A 16324-nucleotide genomic window follows, 5' to 3' on the forward strand; every position below is an offset into this window, starting at 1 on the left:
TTGAGCAAAGATGATCATTCACATTAGTAGGGAAATAATGTATTATCTAAGAAATAGTGGTGAGGCATCTAAGCAGCTATCTAAAAAATCGTATCCTCCTTTACACTTACACCAGCACAAATTCCAGAAGAATGAATGAAAATAAAGCCATAGAAGCAATAAAGAAGAGCATAGAAAATATTATAATCTCAAAATAAGAGAGTTTTCCAACTGTAACCTAAAACCCAAAAGACAATTAAAAATACTGATCAATCCAACTGTGTCCAGGCTTGTTTTAGAAGCTTTTCTCCCCAAATAAACACCATAAACAAAATAAAAAGACAAAGAACATACTGGAGAAAACATTTACAACTCTTAATGTACAGGGCTAACTAATACATGAGTCATTAAAAGTCAGTATTTTAAAATTCCATTAAAAGTGGGTAGATGACAGAAAACATACAGAAAATAAAATGTGATAGTTTTCATCATATACAAAGTTTCTCAACCTTATTGTAAAGAAATAGACAACAAAACTTCAGAAAGATACTATATTTCACTTAGGTTAACAAAGATCAAAAACCTGATGACACACTATGTTGTGAAGAAATGAGCACTGTCATTCATTGCTGGTGGGCGTGTAAATTGGTAAATCTCTAGTCAATTAAAATATAAAACGCACACACTATTTGACCCAGGACTTCCATTTCCCATAAATTTCTCACGTAGTTGAGAATTTAAATTTTAAAGGAAAATGATAACTCTTTCTTGGTCACAGTCCTAAGGTATCAACAAGTCACTACCACAACTTGTTATAACGACATCAAAATCGGCCGGGCGCGGTGGCTCACGCCTGTAATCTCAGCACTTTGGGAGGCTGAGGCAGACGCATCACGAGGTCAAGAGATGGAGACCGTCCTGGCCAACATGGTGAAACCCCGTCTCTACTAAACATACAACATTAGCTGGGCGTGGTGGTGCACGCCTGTAGTCCCAGCTACCTGGGAGACTGAGGCAGGAGGAACACTTGAACTGGGAAGACAGAGGTTTCAGTGAGCCAAGATCGCGCCACTACACTCCAGCCTGACAACAGAGCGAGACTCTGTCTCCCACACACACACAAAAACACATCAAAATTGATCAGTGACAATCCACTTTAGTAACATACTTCTGAAAGCTAGCCAATCAGTAACAGCCATACTTCTGAAATCCAACTATTAGCAACAGGCACACTCCAAATGCCAAGCTTTCACCGCTAAAGGTCAATTAATTTCCACACACACTTCTCACAGTGTTTTAATTCCTGAACTTAATGCTTCCCAAACCCTATATATGATCAGCATTTGCTTTGTTTTAACAGAACTGTGTCCTACAAGCACTGCTGTCTCTTGTTTAGCAAGCAATAGAGTCAGATTTTTACTTTAGATATTGAGTGGCAGCCTTTTCCTTCCATCCAAGAACTAGAACATAGGAGAGACAGCATACGCATAAAGATGTTCTACTCTTTTTCAAAGCATTGTTTAGCATAGCAACAGATTGCAAACAATGTAAATAATCTCGAAGGACCTGTAAATTAGAAAAACAGAAACATCAGATGTGTCCTAGAAAGGGAACTAGCTGGCATGGGGCAAAGAAGGAAGGAGAGACAAATACATTTCATATACACAATTTTGGAGTTCTTAACATTTTGCCCCATTGGCAGATATTACATATTAAAAAGTAATTGATTTAAAGTCAGAATTTTAAATTGTATGTGTAAAAGGAAAAAATACATATGAAGTTGGTATTAAACCAGTAACTGTTGCTATGCTAAATTATCAGTGGAATAGTTTTTTCAATGTCTCTTTCCCTAAACCTTTCATAATGTTGTGATATAACCTGTCATTTTAAATGGAAATGATTTCTAAATTTCATGCACAATATCAAACCAAAATGCAGCAAATGAGATTATTCCATTTTAAATTGGCATATAACCACAATATTGAAGGCGCATAAAGCTAATTTCTCTTATTAGGAGAAATAACCAAGGAGAAAAGAGGAATTGGAGAAGTCCAATTACATTGCATGAGAGAAACTGACAGAACAAAATCTTCTTGTAACATTAAAAGGCATCAGGCAAAGCCCAAAAGCTCTGTGAGACTTAGAGCTAACACTTCCATTCCCAACAGCTTGGAGAGCAACACTCTTGTTGCACTGGCACTCAGGTGCAACTATAGACACATGTAACTATTTACTTGCAAAAATAGACAAGTAATGCATGCGTATTGCAAACTTTGCAATTACTTGTCTATTTTTTAAAGTTAACCTAGTAAAGAGTAGACACATATTTTGCTTTATTTTAAATTAGTTCTTTCTCCCTGATACACAAGTCCAGGGAAGATCCCAGAAGCCTCTACTTCCAGAAGACAGCTACACGTACAGCACAATAGCCATCAGAAATAACATCTCCCACTATCACACTTGCTGAGTCACTCAAGTCCTCAAAAAGCAAAAAAAAAAATAGACCTTAATTTTCTTACCACTGTGCAGTGTGCTCTTGGAATTCAGAAGCCAGGTTAAGCTTTCTTCTTTCAACTGGAGAACTCTAAAAGGAGGAAAGAATAAAACAACTGAAATCATGTTGCTTAAAAGCTATCCTGAGCTGTTGAGTGGGGAATAAAACAGTACATTAAAATGATCCAAAGTATCAAACAGAACTATTTTCATCCATCATTGGATAGTGACAGATAACTCAGACTGTGCCGACTTGCACGGTGAGGTTAAGTTGCAGGGTTTCAGCCACCCATTAATCCTAAGGAAATTCACAAGGCATATTTGTATTATTCCATCACTTAAGACAACTTTAATCCAGTCCCCCATTCCATTTTCATTTCTAGTCTTGAAATACTTAACACAGGGTAAACTGATTACAGAAAAAAGTAACAGTCTTGGCATAGAATTTAATTTTGCAGTTTATTCATTTTAATTGGTGACTATACTCAAAACTCCTGACAAACAAGAAATTTGAAAGATCTGATGATTAAACTGTTAATCCAAACTTCCTCCTGCACAAAAAATTGTAATTTTTAGGACGAAAACCAAAAGGCAAACTTTGAATATATTTGTATTTCTTTTCATGTTTGAGAAATCACTTAACTAATCACTCGTATCAGTCTTATACATAAAATTTAGAGTTTTAAAAGTTTTTTTCAAAGGCTGTCATTAGGCAATCTGGCAATATCTAATAAAATTAAAAATACGGAAGGCCAGGCACCATGGCTCATGCCTGTAATCCCAGTCTTTTGGAAGGCCAAAGTGGGGATATTGCTTGAGCCTGGGAGTTCTAGACAAGCCTAGGCAACATAGAGAGAGACCTAGACTCTACAAAAAAATTTTTAAACATTAACCAGGCATGGACATGCATGCCTGTAGTTCCAACTACTTGTGAGGCTGAGGCGGGAAGATTCTTTGAGTTCAGAAAGTCGAGGCTGAAGTGAGCGGTGATTATGCCACTGTACTCCAGCCTGAGTGACAGAGCAACCCTGTCCCAAAAAATAAAATAAAATAAAATCCTTATGCTACAATTCCATTTCTGGGGATCTGTAAAGGCACGTGTACCATGACACTCATTACAGCATTGCCATTTGGAGGTCAAGAACTAGAAACCATGTTAATGCCCATAGATGAAAGAATGGTGGGATAAATCCATGGAGCAATGTTATATTCACTGGACAGAATAAGAAGCATTCATGGAAAGTAATTAAATAGCATTAATTATATGTTAAAGAATTTTGTCAATGATTTTGATTGGGAAAAGCAGTAGGCAGAAAGAGAACAAAATGGTTTTGTAATAAAATGGTTACTCTATATATATATAAAAAATATGTGTATATATGTAGATATTATATATATATATACACACACACACACACATATATACATATATAAACAAATTGTAAAACTAAGCCTTCATATCAATTATTCCCAATCAAGAGTGATATTGCCTGCTAGGGATATTTCATGATGTCTGGAGACATCAAGGCTGTGGGAAGCATGCTCTTAGCACCTGGTGGGTGGAGGCTAGGGATGCTGATAAACATGCCTCAGTGCACAGGACAGCCCCCCACCTCAAAGACTTATCTGGCTCACGTGTCAAAAGCACTGAGGCTGAGACATTCCTGTATGTGGTGATGACATGATTTTATAATTAAATTACATAGGTATAGAAAATGTGTGGAAGCTCACACACCAGGATGTACACGTAGCTCATCTAGCGAGAGATGGGGGTGGGGATGAAGGCTGAGATGCTAGTGGAGAGGAAGAAGTAGTAGATGGAGGTGCCCAGGTTAGGGTCAGTTTTATAATACAATCTTTTCTCTTATATCTTGATATGCTTCCGTTCTGTGTTTCCACCCAAATCTCATCTTGTAGCTCCCATAATTCTCACGCATTAAGGGAGGAACCCAGTGGGAGACAATTGAATCATGGGGGTGGGTCTTTCGCATGCTGTTCTTGTGATAGTGAATGCGTTTCATGAGCTCTAACAGTTTTAAAAAGGGAAGCTTCCCTGCACAAGCTCTCTCTTTGCCTGCTGCCATCCACGTAATATGTGACTTGCTCCTCCTTGCCTCCTGCCGTGATTGTGAGGCCTCCCCAGCCATGTGAAACTGTAAGTCCAATTAAACCTCTTTCTTTTGTAAATTGCCCAGTCTTGGGTATGTCTTTATCAGCAATGTGAAAACAGATGGATACATACCTGTATCAAATTACCTTGAAATTATTACTGTCATGTTTCTTTTTGTTTCTTAGATGCAGCAAAGTAAAGGCATAACTTTAAAATTTCACTAAACCACACTCTTCCCAGATAAATGAAAAATAAACCCAACTTGGAAGGAAATCCCAACTTAAAGGCCATCAAAGGGAGAGAAATGATAACTTAGCCAGCGTGGCCTTTGGCCAATCTTTGTACAATATTGCTTCTATTCTCCTAAATAATCTTGTTGATTTCAGTTAATTTGAACTGGCCTCTCCCTCTTCCACTGTTCATATAAGTAGTTTAGTATTTTTATTACATGATAGGGCATTCAATTTTAAATATAGCAGAGCACCAAAAATATGAAAAGTCATTCATTAACTTTGCACAGATGTGAGTATGGCTGTTGTAGTTTTCCTGCTAGCAAATCCACAAAATACACTTCAAAATGAGTATTCTGCCTTATGTCAGATGTGAACCACACCTAGTCAATGCCATTTCTGAATTAAGAGGTAGTACTTTTTGTCATCTTTCCTAAACTGCTAGTCTTCAGGTGTTTTGTGTAGATTTTAGCAAAAGCACAGAGCTTCATTGTATTCTGAGTAAACCTTTCTTTGATGAAAGCCCTTGTGAAGCTTGTATATGGCTACATGGCATTACTGTCAGACATCAGCGCCACCAAGAAAAAGTACCTATTCTCACTAAATGCCACATGTCAGGTTACTGCATACACATAAAATGCCAGGAATACAGAGGGTGCTATGGGAGGCCAAACTGATCCTCACTATTCATCAGGGGAAAATAACATTTTTTTGTACTCCTATTTCTGACTCTTCCCAGGCCCTTGCCCCTTGATTCCATTCATCCTGCTCTCACTGGGATGATAAATTCTCCTTCTTCCATCTTTTGCTCCCATCAGTTCTTCTCTCACTCCTTCCTGATGATTTTATTTTATTGTGGAATATTTCCTTACTGGACTGTAATGTTCTGTAATTCTCAGCATAAAGTATTTTTCCACCTGAAGTCTCCTTATCCAAATATCTATCCTCAAGCTATTGTCTGATTACACTTCCAATCTCATGAAGATGCTGCCTCCGGTCCAGCCTACATATCCACACTCATCTGTGTGCACTAAGTGCTTGTTTTCTGATTACCCCTCTGATGAGATGACACCACAACCCTTTGATGCCCACTCTGTTCTGATTCTCAAGGTCTATTTTAACTTTCTTGGTTATGTCACAAAACACAGATTATAAGACTATCAGAGTAAAGCCGGGAGCGCTGACCCACAGTAGCCAATAGGTTTCAATTCCCCTGCTAATGCCATTCATTGGAAAGTTTGTTTTTGCAGTGTCCAGAGGAATGCCTGTAGGGGAGGCCACCATGATGCATTGGCAGTGCTGGCATCAGTAGAAGTGGGTAGTGGCAGTGGACATGGCCAGTACCTGTTTATTGCCCAAAACTAGTCATAAGGGACCTTTCAATGACAGGGAAAATCTAGGGTATATGTGCCTGGTCTATGTCCCTGAAGTGCATTTAAGAGTGTGGATATATACATAGACATGCACACAAACCACATGTGTGTGTCTCCCATGTGGAAAAGACCAAAAGTGTTTGTAAGCTGTAGACAAGATACCAGCAGAGATTTCTTCTTGTTTCTTCCACATTTTCCAGGAAAGTCCAAATTCCTTCCTGACATAACCTTCTTCCCTAGCCTTCTGTTGGGCAACTCTTTGAAGAGCCACCCAGAACATGCTTCTTGCCAGCTCTCGTGACTGGTTCCTTCAATGTATGCAAGTGTCTGCTCGAAGGTCACTGTGATGGTTAATATTAGGTGTCATCTTGATTGAATCTGAAGGATGCCTACATGGCTAGTAAAGTATTATTTTTGGATGTGTCTGTGTGAGAGTTGCCAGAGGAGACCGACATTTGAGTACGTGGACTGGAAGAGGAAGACCCACCCTCAATGTGGGTGGGCACCACCCAATTGGCTGCCAACATGGCTAGAACAAAACAGACAGAAGGGATTTGCCTTGTCTCAGATGAGACTTTGGACTTAGATGTTTGAGTTAATGCTGGAATGAGTTAAGACTCTGGGGGACTGTTGGGAAGGCATGACTGTATTTTGTAACGTGAGAGGGACATGAGATTTCAAGGGGCCAGGGGCAGAATGATACAGTTTGAATCTGTGTCCCCACTAAATCTCACGTGGAAATGTAATCCCCAGTGCTGGAGGAAGGGCCTGGCGGAAGGTGAGTGGATTATGAAGGCAGAATTCCCACGAATGGTTTATCACCATCCCCTTGGTGCTGTTCTTGTGACAGTGAGTGAATGAGTTATCACAAGACCTGGTTGTTGTACAAGTGTGTGGCACCTCCCTGCTGTCTCTCTTCCTCCTGCTCCAGCCATGTAAGACTCCTGCTTCCCCATTACCTTCTGCCATGATTGTAAGATTCCTGAGGCCCCCCCAGAAGCAGAAGCCACTATGCTTCCTGTATAATCTGCGGAACCATGAGTCAATTAAACCTCTTGATATGGTTTGGCTGTGTCCCCACCCAAATCTCATCTTGAATTGTAGCTCCCATAATTCCCGCATGTTATGGGAGGGACCCAGTGGGAGATAATTGAATCATGGTGATAGTTCCCCTATATTGTTCTCATCGTAGTGAATAAGTCTCATGAGATCGGATTGTTTGATAAGGGAAACTCCTTTCACTTGGCCCTCACTCTTCTCTTGCCTGCCGCCCTATGAGATGTGCCCTTCACCTATCATCATGATTGTGAGGCCTCCCCAGCAACATGGAACTGTGAGTCCATTAAACCTCTCTCTTTTGTAAATTGCCCAGTCTTGGGTATGTCTTTATCAGTGGCATGAAAACAGACTAATACACCTCTTTTCTTACAAATTACCCAGTCTCAGTTATTTCCTTACAGCAGTGTGAGAATGGACTAATACAGTCACCTCCTCAGAGAAGCCACGTCTGACTGCTGTATGAACAGGGCCTGGCCCTGCCTCCTGGCTGTTCAGTCCCAGCCTCACTCTATTCTATAAGCCAGCATCATTTTCTTCACAGCATGTGTCCCCTTCTGATGTAACACTATCAATGTTTGCTGGGTTATGTGAATCTTAACCCTGTGTTCATCCCCTGTCCATGCTCACTGTGTTGTGATCACCACCGTGGGAAAGGCTGGGGTGTCCTCTGGACCAGGCATCTACCACAGGGCAAGGCATGAAGTGGACACTGGACAGAGGTTCATGCAATTTCTTAATCTGTTTTCTGTACGTATGAGGAAGAAAGGCCCAGAGAGATGATGCAACCCAGCCAAGGTCACTCAGTAAATACTAATAAGTGAACATTTCATTTGAGCCCAGAATCCCTTACCCTCAAGCACTGGCTCAGATTTAATTTACTTTGTTTTGTTTTGTCTTTCAGAAAAAACTATAAATAACTGATGCAGACTGTTTTTTCCCCAAGGGAAGCCCAGAAAAGTGACTGTATATTCTATGAAGAACATAAGTATGTCTCAGTCATGAGCCAGACATTTTCAAGTAATTCTCAGGAATTCTCAAGGAATTCTGAGTTCTGACCCTCCTCTTCCCATGGTGAACTCAGAGCCACAAAGTCTGCTGCACACAGAGCTTCTACAGATGCAAATCTGAGAACCCTGTTGGCTCAAAGGTATCACTGCCGCTCATGCTAAGTTGCTTTGCCTCAGCTTCCAAAAAACCTCACTGAAAAAGCAGGCTCAAATTCTAATACCCCTTATCTTGAGTCCCTGAGACAAGTCACCTCCTTGCCCCAAGGCTCCCATCATCTCCTTCTCCTTCTTCCTCCTCTTCCTCCTCCTCTTCTTCCTATTCTCTCATTTGGCTCTTCATTTGTGTTTCGATTATTCCTTGCACCTAGTTCTTTTACAACATCCATGGCACTTCTTACTGTTAGGTATTTGCTTATATACACAGTGAGCATCCTAGATTTCAGAACCAAGCATGTGCCAAGTGTCTTGTATGTTACAAAGTTAATTTATTTAATCCTCCCAATACATTTATGCAGCCAATATTTGTATCCCAGTTTTAAAGATTAAGGCAACTGGGTCTCAGACAGATGAATTCACTTGCCCCCTGATAGTAGAGCTCACAGACACAGCCTGTCCCAAAGTCCAGTTCATCTCTTTACATCCTTGTAAGTCATTATAATCCCTTTGTGACTTACATGAAATGCAGAATGGGGAGAGAGTGTAGGGAGAATGGGAGACAGGCAGGCAGTATAGAAGAGGTAAGAGCTTGGGCGTTGGAGTAGACTTTGTGTTTGAATCTTTATGAACTATGGACACGTGATGTAACCATTCCAAGCTTCACAATTCTCTTCCAAGCTTTACAAATCTCTCTTTCAAAAAGTAAAGAGAGGATAACATTTTCCTCATAAAACTGATACAAGATTAAATAAGAAAATATATGAAATGTATATTTGCCCCAGAGTCTAAAGGATAAGTGATGTGTAAATACATTATCTAGGAAACGCCAGAGGGGCGCCAGTGTGTACATCGGTGGGGCTAAGTATCTGGAGGCCCTGGTTTTGGGCCTGTGTGCAAAACCTTAAGGTATAGCAAGATAGGAGTCCTGAGCTGTTCTGACCCTGGAGATGTGGGCTTAACTACAAGTGCCTATTACCATGTCTTCCCCAGCCACCGACAAGCTAGAATGCCTAAGATCACCAGACTGCCAGGAACAGCTGGAAGGACACCAGCATATGATAGGGGACAGAGATCCAGAGCACTTCAGGAGACCACGGAGAGCAGGCACCATCTTCCACTGAAGGGGAGGCTGTTATTAATCGGGGAAAATAATTGTTCTCAAAATCCTGGTTCTTTTAAAATGCAACTACCATATTTTATTTTTCTAGTGAGTAGAGTCACCAAATTTAGCAAATAAAAACGCGCTATAGCTAGTTACATTTGAACTTTAGGTAAGCAACGAGTGAATTTTTATTGTAAGCATTTCCCATGGGATATTTGGTAACCTTAGCTCTGAGCAATGTTGATTTCTAGGTATCCCTTCTCTAGTTTAACCATCAGAGATGCGACTGTGTTTGAAAACATTGGTTCCCAGATGTCACAGGAATGGTTGATAAAGGATGGCTCTTACAATTCTGAATCAAGGAAAGACCCAGGAACGCACAAGTATTCTATATCTTAACCACTGTCCCCAAACAGCATTGCTATTGCTATTCTTAATTCTCTCTGCAGTGGCAACTAAAACCCCTCATTCTGCACACGTGAAGTGTCTCTCCACTGTACGTTGTTTGTTTCCTTTTAATTTTCAAAATTCATATTCTTCACATTAAAATACCAGACACTTACATTAAGACAGAGTCTCTGTCTGTGGCTCAGGCTGGAGTGCCGTGGTACAATCATACCTCTCTGCAGCCTTGACTTTCTGGGCTCAAGCAATCCTCCCAATTGCCCCTTCCCTCGTAGCTGGACTACAAGCATGTGCCACAACGCTCAGCTCCTTTTAAAAATTTTTTGTACAGACATGGTCTCGTTATGTTGCCCAGGCTGGCCTCAAACTCCTGAACTCAAGCAATCCACCTACCTCAGCCTCCCAAAATGTTGGAATTACAATGCACCCAGCTCTTTCTTCTAAATAAATCAACAACACTTTGATTTCTATTTTTAATCACTCCATCCCCATACGAGATCACTATTAATCCTGGTTGAAATTTCCCACAAATTCAGTGCTGTCTTGCTTCGCACTATCAAAAGTTATCCTTATGGCCTACAAGGAATTATTGGGTTGGTGCAAAAGTCATTGTGGTTTTTGCCATTACTTTCAATGGCAATGGCAAAAACAGCAATGACTTTTGCACCAACCTAATACAACTACTTAAGATTGTGATGTGAGTTCTTTAAAAGTTTGATTATCCCAAATTTGTATTTAAAAAAACTACTTTGAAACGTTTTAGGTAAGTATCTATGAGTCAAAATATTTGTGAAGGGGGAAAATGACAATTTATCTGAATAGGAAAATAGTATTTCAAAGATCCTATCTCCAACTTTACTGAGGTACGACTCGCGAAGGACAGTGAGAGACGGTCCCAGTTTTGTGTCTGGTTTCATGTCTCTATTCCACCCATATGTGGAGGTCATTTGATGAGCATGGGTCCTCCTCATGGCAGGGGCAGTTCCTTATCCATGCTCATGGCCCTAATAGTGATCTTTCACGTCATTCCTTGGGCAGAAACACATTTAATTATTGTTATGCAAGAAATGTATCCTTGTAAACCATGGAACTTGTCAAAAGGTGGTTTGTAGACGTTTCTCATGCAAATAACCCTCTGGTGATTGACAGCAGTCCCTTCTAGGGCCTCTTTCCTGCAGTGCTGATTCAGTGGGGCGGGATGGCTGGTGGTGTAGGGCGGGTGTATTTTTTCTGTGCATGGGTGGTGGGGTGTGAGGGTGGGGCCAGGATCCTGATTTAACCACTACCCCAATCTGACCCAAGGGGCCCCTGTATTCTCTCAACGCAGGTGTCGAAGAAGTAATGCTGTCCCCTCTATAAATTGCCAGATATAGGAAGATGCCAGCAAAGTGACAGAGAAGGTTTATAGGTTTAAGATCTTAAAAGAACTTCAATCCAGGATTAAAGAGAAAAGCAAAACGAAAAGTTAAACTTCAGAAGGATACCTCAATCAAATGAGCCTTCCAGGGTTCCTTATTCTTCCCCAATTCCTGAGCTTGATATTGACCTGGGAAAGGTCAGGCTTTAAAGTTAAATGCAGGCTGGGCACGGTGGCTCACGCCTGTAATCCCAGCCTTTTGGGAGGCCGAGGCGGTCGGATCACAAGGTCAGGAGATGGAGACCAAGGTAAAACCCCATCTGTACTAAAAATGCAAAAACTTAGCCGGGCGTGGTGACGGCGCCTGTAGTCCCAGCTACTCGGGAGGCTGAGGCAGGAGAATGGCGTGAACCTGGGAGGCGGAGCTTGCAGTGAGCCGAGATCACGCCACTGCACTCCAGCCTGGGAGACAGAGTGAGACTCCATCTCAAAAAAAAAAAAAAAAAAAGTTAAATGCAGAACTTTTTAAAAGCTACCTCTCTGGGGCCAAGGAGGGTACACATGTGGGGCAGGACCGGGGGGGGCCATGCCGTTCCTGTGGCCCCTGCACCCCTGGTCCTGCAGCACCTAGCAACCCAGCCTGGATCGGGCATGACATGTCATGCCACAGAATTCCCCTCTGCATCTGAACATAGTCTTTCTTTCTCAGATACCCTCCATGGCCACTATTTTTCTACCACTGCTCTCTTCTGACCTAAACTGGTAAGTACAAGTTTTCCCTTTGTTAGGCAGTACAGGCATGATCTGCTTTTATCATTCAATGGCAACAATATCTTGATATGGTTACTTGGTGTCCTCTGAAAATTACTTCTTCTGGGACACAGGTCGCGTTTTGATGCAAATAAAAAAACTGTTGTCAAGGACAATAAAAGTCTTGGCTTCCTGCAAATAGCAAAATTGAGATAAGGAAGCAAAGTTCACAGCAACATAACTGAGTGGGGCTCAGCTCCAGGGCCTGACCAGTTAGGTTTCACAGCTCCACCTCCACCATCCGACTACCCCTGGGTAAGTTAATGAACCTCTCTGTGCCTCGGTGTCCTCATATTTACTTTTTTTATATCTCTTAATTTTTATTACTCATAAAAGCTTTAGTTTGAATTTAGCTTTCTGCCTCTGTGCTTGTTCCTTCAACACTTTTGACAATGATTTTCTGCTCCTCAATAAGGAAAGCATGCTTGATTCCTTCACAAGCACAGTTAGCACACATGGAACCACCACAGGCCCTGCTGACATGTTTCTGTGTTTTGGACAAGCTCATAAGATTTTAGGTCTCACAGCATGAAACCCTTGAACACGCTGAGTACAGATTTTGGTGCTATCGCAAGCTTCTTGGTGTAAAGGTAAACAATTTTACTACCACAGGTTCTGGGTAGCCGAGTGTAGTGAGAAGCTGGATTGTGGGAAAGCCTGTGATGGTTTGTCAAACACTGGATCATTCTGAGTGCCTCTAGACAGCGTCCCCAGAAGAGGAAAAAGCTCATCTTTAAATCAAAGAAAACTCCAGCACGGCCAGGCGCAGTGGCTCACACCTGTAATCCCAGCACTTTGGGAGGCTGAGGGGGGTAGATCACGAGGTCAGGAGTTCAAGACCAGCCTGGCCAAGATGGTGAAACCCCGTCTCTACTAAAAATACAAAAGAAAATTAGCCAGGCGTGGTGGCACGCGCCTGTAATCCCAGCTACTCCAGAGGCTGAGGCAGAGAACTGCTTAAACCTGGAAGGGCAGAGGTTGCAGTGAGCCGAGATGGCTCCACTGCACTGTAGCCTGGGTGACAGAGAGAGACTCCGTCTCAAAAAATAAATAAATAAATAAAACTCCAGCACCGATCTGGTGAGGAATGCTTTGAAATTTAGATGTTGGTTGATATCAAGTGCATAGAATCCAGTATGCTCAGTAAATATGAGCTCTCATCATCACAAGAAGAGAATGTTCGGAGCATTGATGCCTCCATCGGCTCCTATGAACAATGATCATAGTTCCTGTCTTTCTGTGACCTACTCAATAAGAAACTATTATTGCCACTGGTTAGTTGCATCATTCCATTGGCCACGCTAAGTACATTCATCTCCCCTTCCTTCCGTAGAGCATGAACATATATGCAGTCTCTGAGACTCTGTTATGCCTATGCTTTTCAAACCTCTGTCAATTATAGATGTGTGTGTGTGTATGTGTGTACGTGTATGTGTGTATAACTGCAACTTTGAGAGCAATGTTTGTCCCCAAAATAAAACAAGGATTCATTCTGTCTGCCCTTCTCTGATTCTCCTATCTTTCCTCTTTCTCATTCTTTCTTCTATCCTTTGTCTCTGTCACAGTCTCTCCCTCTTCCTCCCTCCCTCCGTCTCCCTCTCCCTCTCTCTCTGTTTTCCTCTCTCTCACACATACTCTCCTAAAATAGAAGCATAGTATTAAGAAGAAAATAAGTAACTGTCTAATTTCCTAACATAAACATTTCATTTTATTTCCTACGGTTCCCCCCAACTACCCATGTGAAGAGAATTGAGAAACTATACTACCCTAGAAAATCAAATGACTAGAAATAAGCTTGCAACAGTCAATCTTTAAAATCCTTTCATTCCCTCCCTACACTTTCTCTCCCTTAGCTATGTACCATTTGCCTGTAAGGCTGGGTGTCCTGGAAAATAAGTGAACATGTAGATTTGCCCATAGAGAAGCCATGCTTTCTCTGCAACTCAATTGTTATTAAATACTTCAGAGCTATCATTTGGTAAGATGAGCTAATAACCACCCTTCATCCTAACTCCTTTAATTCTTTGCCCTTAAACTGCCAACAGGGAAGAAAAGTTGGAAAGCCCCAAATTCTTTCATTGGGGCTATACCTGCAAGCATTACACTTCTAAATGAAGCCGCAAAGGCGCAAACAATGGAATAGTGAGGAACGTTGCAGAAGAAGTCATCTAAATATGCCATGAGGAGTTGTGCAGCTTCAGAATCCAGTGGACTTTTTTCAAAGGGAGAATGCAATTGGGGAAGAGAAAGTGGAAGACAGAGGGTCTGAGATCATAAAGTCTTATTCTGATGAGAACTAAAACGTTTCCTAGAAACCAGAATGGGAAGTCAGTTTTTACAGGTCCTAGCATTTCACAACTTCCGAAGATGTGCAGGTGGCTAAAACTGACTTTTTATTTCTTAAAAAAAAAAAAAACTACCTGGCATTGCATTTGCAAGAGGGCTCAGGCCTACTGCTGCTTTGTGTCAGAATAATTATCACCCAGAAGTCCACGGTACCATTTTCTCATGAGAACTACACAATAGCCAAATTTTCTGGAAACTTAAAACATCTCAAAATGCATGGTACACTTTCTTTCTTTTTTTTTAACCAAAATTTCCCTAAAATATACTGTTTTACAAGGTTAATTCCTAGAATTACAGAGGAAAAAACCCTGAAATTATGAATTCATGCAGAAGAAATTAACTACAGTAGCTTGTACTTTCTGAAATCATATTCTGTGACTTTGTTATAAAAGTTCCAGGCTAGGCATGGTGGCTCATGCCTATAATCCCAACACTAAGGGAGGCTGACGTGGGAGGATCACTTGAGGCCAGGAGTTTGAGATCAGCCTGGGCAACATATTAAGACCTTGTTTCTACAAAAAATTAAAAAATAGCCAGCTGTGGTGGCACATGCCTGTGGAAGCTACAGGAGGATTGCTTGAGCCCAGGATTTCAAGGCTTCAGTGTGAGCTGTGATTGTGCCACTGCACTCCAGCCTGGACAACAGAGCAAGACTCTGTCTCAAAAACAAACAAAAACTCCAGCATATATAAAATACTTTCTTGTTTTTCTGACCAGGGTTTCAAAAAGGGAACAACCCAAATGTGATGGTCTACCTAGTAAATCACAACCATATTCATATCTATAAACTCAAGTTGCTTAACAAAGGCAAATTAGAATTTTTTTCTCTTTAGGTATTTGTTAACACCTGTAAAGAATGGGACACAGTGGAAACTTGATGCAATATATAGTAACAACCAGTGTCAAAATGAAGAGGCCAGGCACAGTAGCTCACGACTGTAATCCCAGCACTTTGGGATTATTAAATCCCAAAGTCTCTATTAAAAATACAAAAATTAGCTGGGCATGGTGGCAGGTGCCTGTAGTTCCAGCTACTCGGGAGGCTGAGGTACGAGAATCGCTTGAACCCGGGAAGCAGAGGTTGCAGTGAGCCGAGATCACGCCACTGCACTCCAGCTTGGGCGACAGAGCAAGACGCCATTTCAAATAAATTAATTAATTAAAATAAAATAAAATGAAGAATGTAACTGAAAGAAATAAATATGACGTAAAGAGAGATTTATTTGTATATTATTTCCCTAAGACAATTTCCTTCTAGAAACTTCTAGAAGTTGAATGACTGTGCAAAAGTATCTTCTTGTTTCTTAACTTGTATTGCTGGGATGCATTTCAATGAAAATGGTAAAGTGGAATGAGATCTCTGCTTCCCTTAGTTACTCTCAGATTGAGTGGCTGGTTAACAAAAGCCGTCTTAGGTATTAGTAGCTCAAAAACCTTCTCTACATATTACAAAGCCCTACAACAAGTGAGCCCAGGAGGTCAATGAAAATGCAATGTATGGACTTTTCCTATCCAGGCAGGACTCATTTTCCATTGTTTTTATTTCTGAAATGAAGAGCATTTCCCAAGCTGTTTAAGGAAGTTGGGCTGCTTGATGATTTAAGAGACATGTGATAAACACCCAAGTTCTCCATCTTAGTCACCACATCAGCATCAGGGATGTGATAATAGCTGTACTGTCCTAAATGCATACTTTCCAAAGACTGGTCTTGTTTGTTGCTTTCTGGAAAGGAAGTGGCCAATGCACGCCTTTCTTCTTTAGGAACATCCTCCATTATATGCAGCTTCAGTAAACATCTCCCTTTGGTTTGATTTCCCACTCTTCAGACAATTAATTATACTCTTCAGGCTCCTAAGAGTAAAATCTAAATTCATTACTTTTTTTTTTTTTTTTTTT

General features: G+C 41.1%; 1 long non-coding RNA gene across 2 annotated transcripts in view; it reads right to left on the minus strand.

The window, feature by feature from the left end:
• Window positions 1-16324, minus strand: part of LOC108536894 (uncharacterized) — a 281687-nt gene that overhangs the window by 91793 nt on the left and 173570 nt on the right. For both annotated transcript variants that reach the window (XR_001887650.1, XR_001887649.1), the window contains exon 4: window positions 2499-2563. This is a non-coding gene — a long non-coding RNA (uncharacterized LOC108536894). The remainder of the gene's footprint in view (window positions 1-2498; window positions 2564-16324) is intronic.

Source organism: Rhinopithecus bieti, unplaced genomic scaffold (assembly GCF_001698545.2).
Source record: "Rhinopithecus bieti isolate Rb0 unplaced genomic scaffold, ASM169854v2 scaffold_13207, whole genome shotgun sequence".
Taxonomy (NCBI): Eukaryota; Metazoa; Chordata; class Mammalia; order Primates; family Cercopithecidae; genus Rhinopithecus; species Rhinopithecus bieti.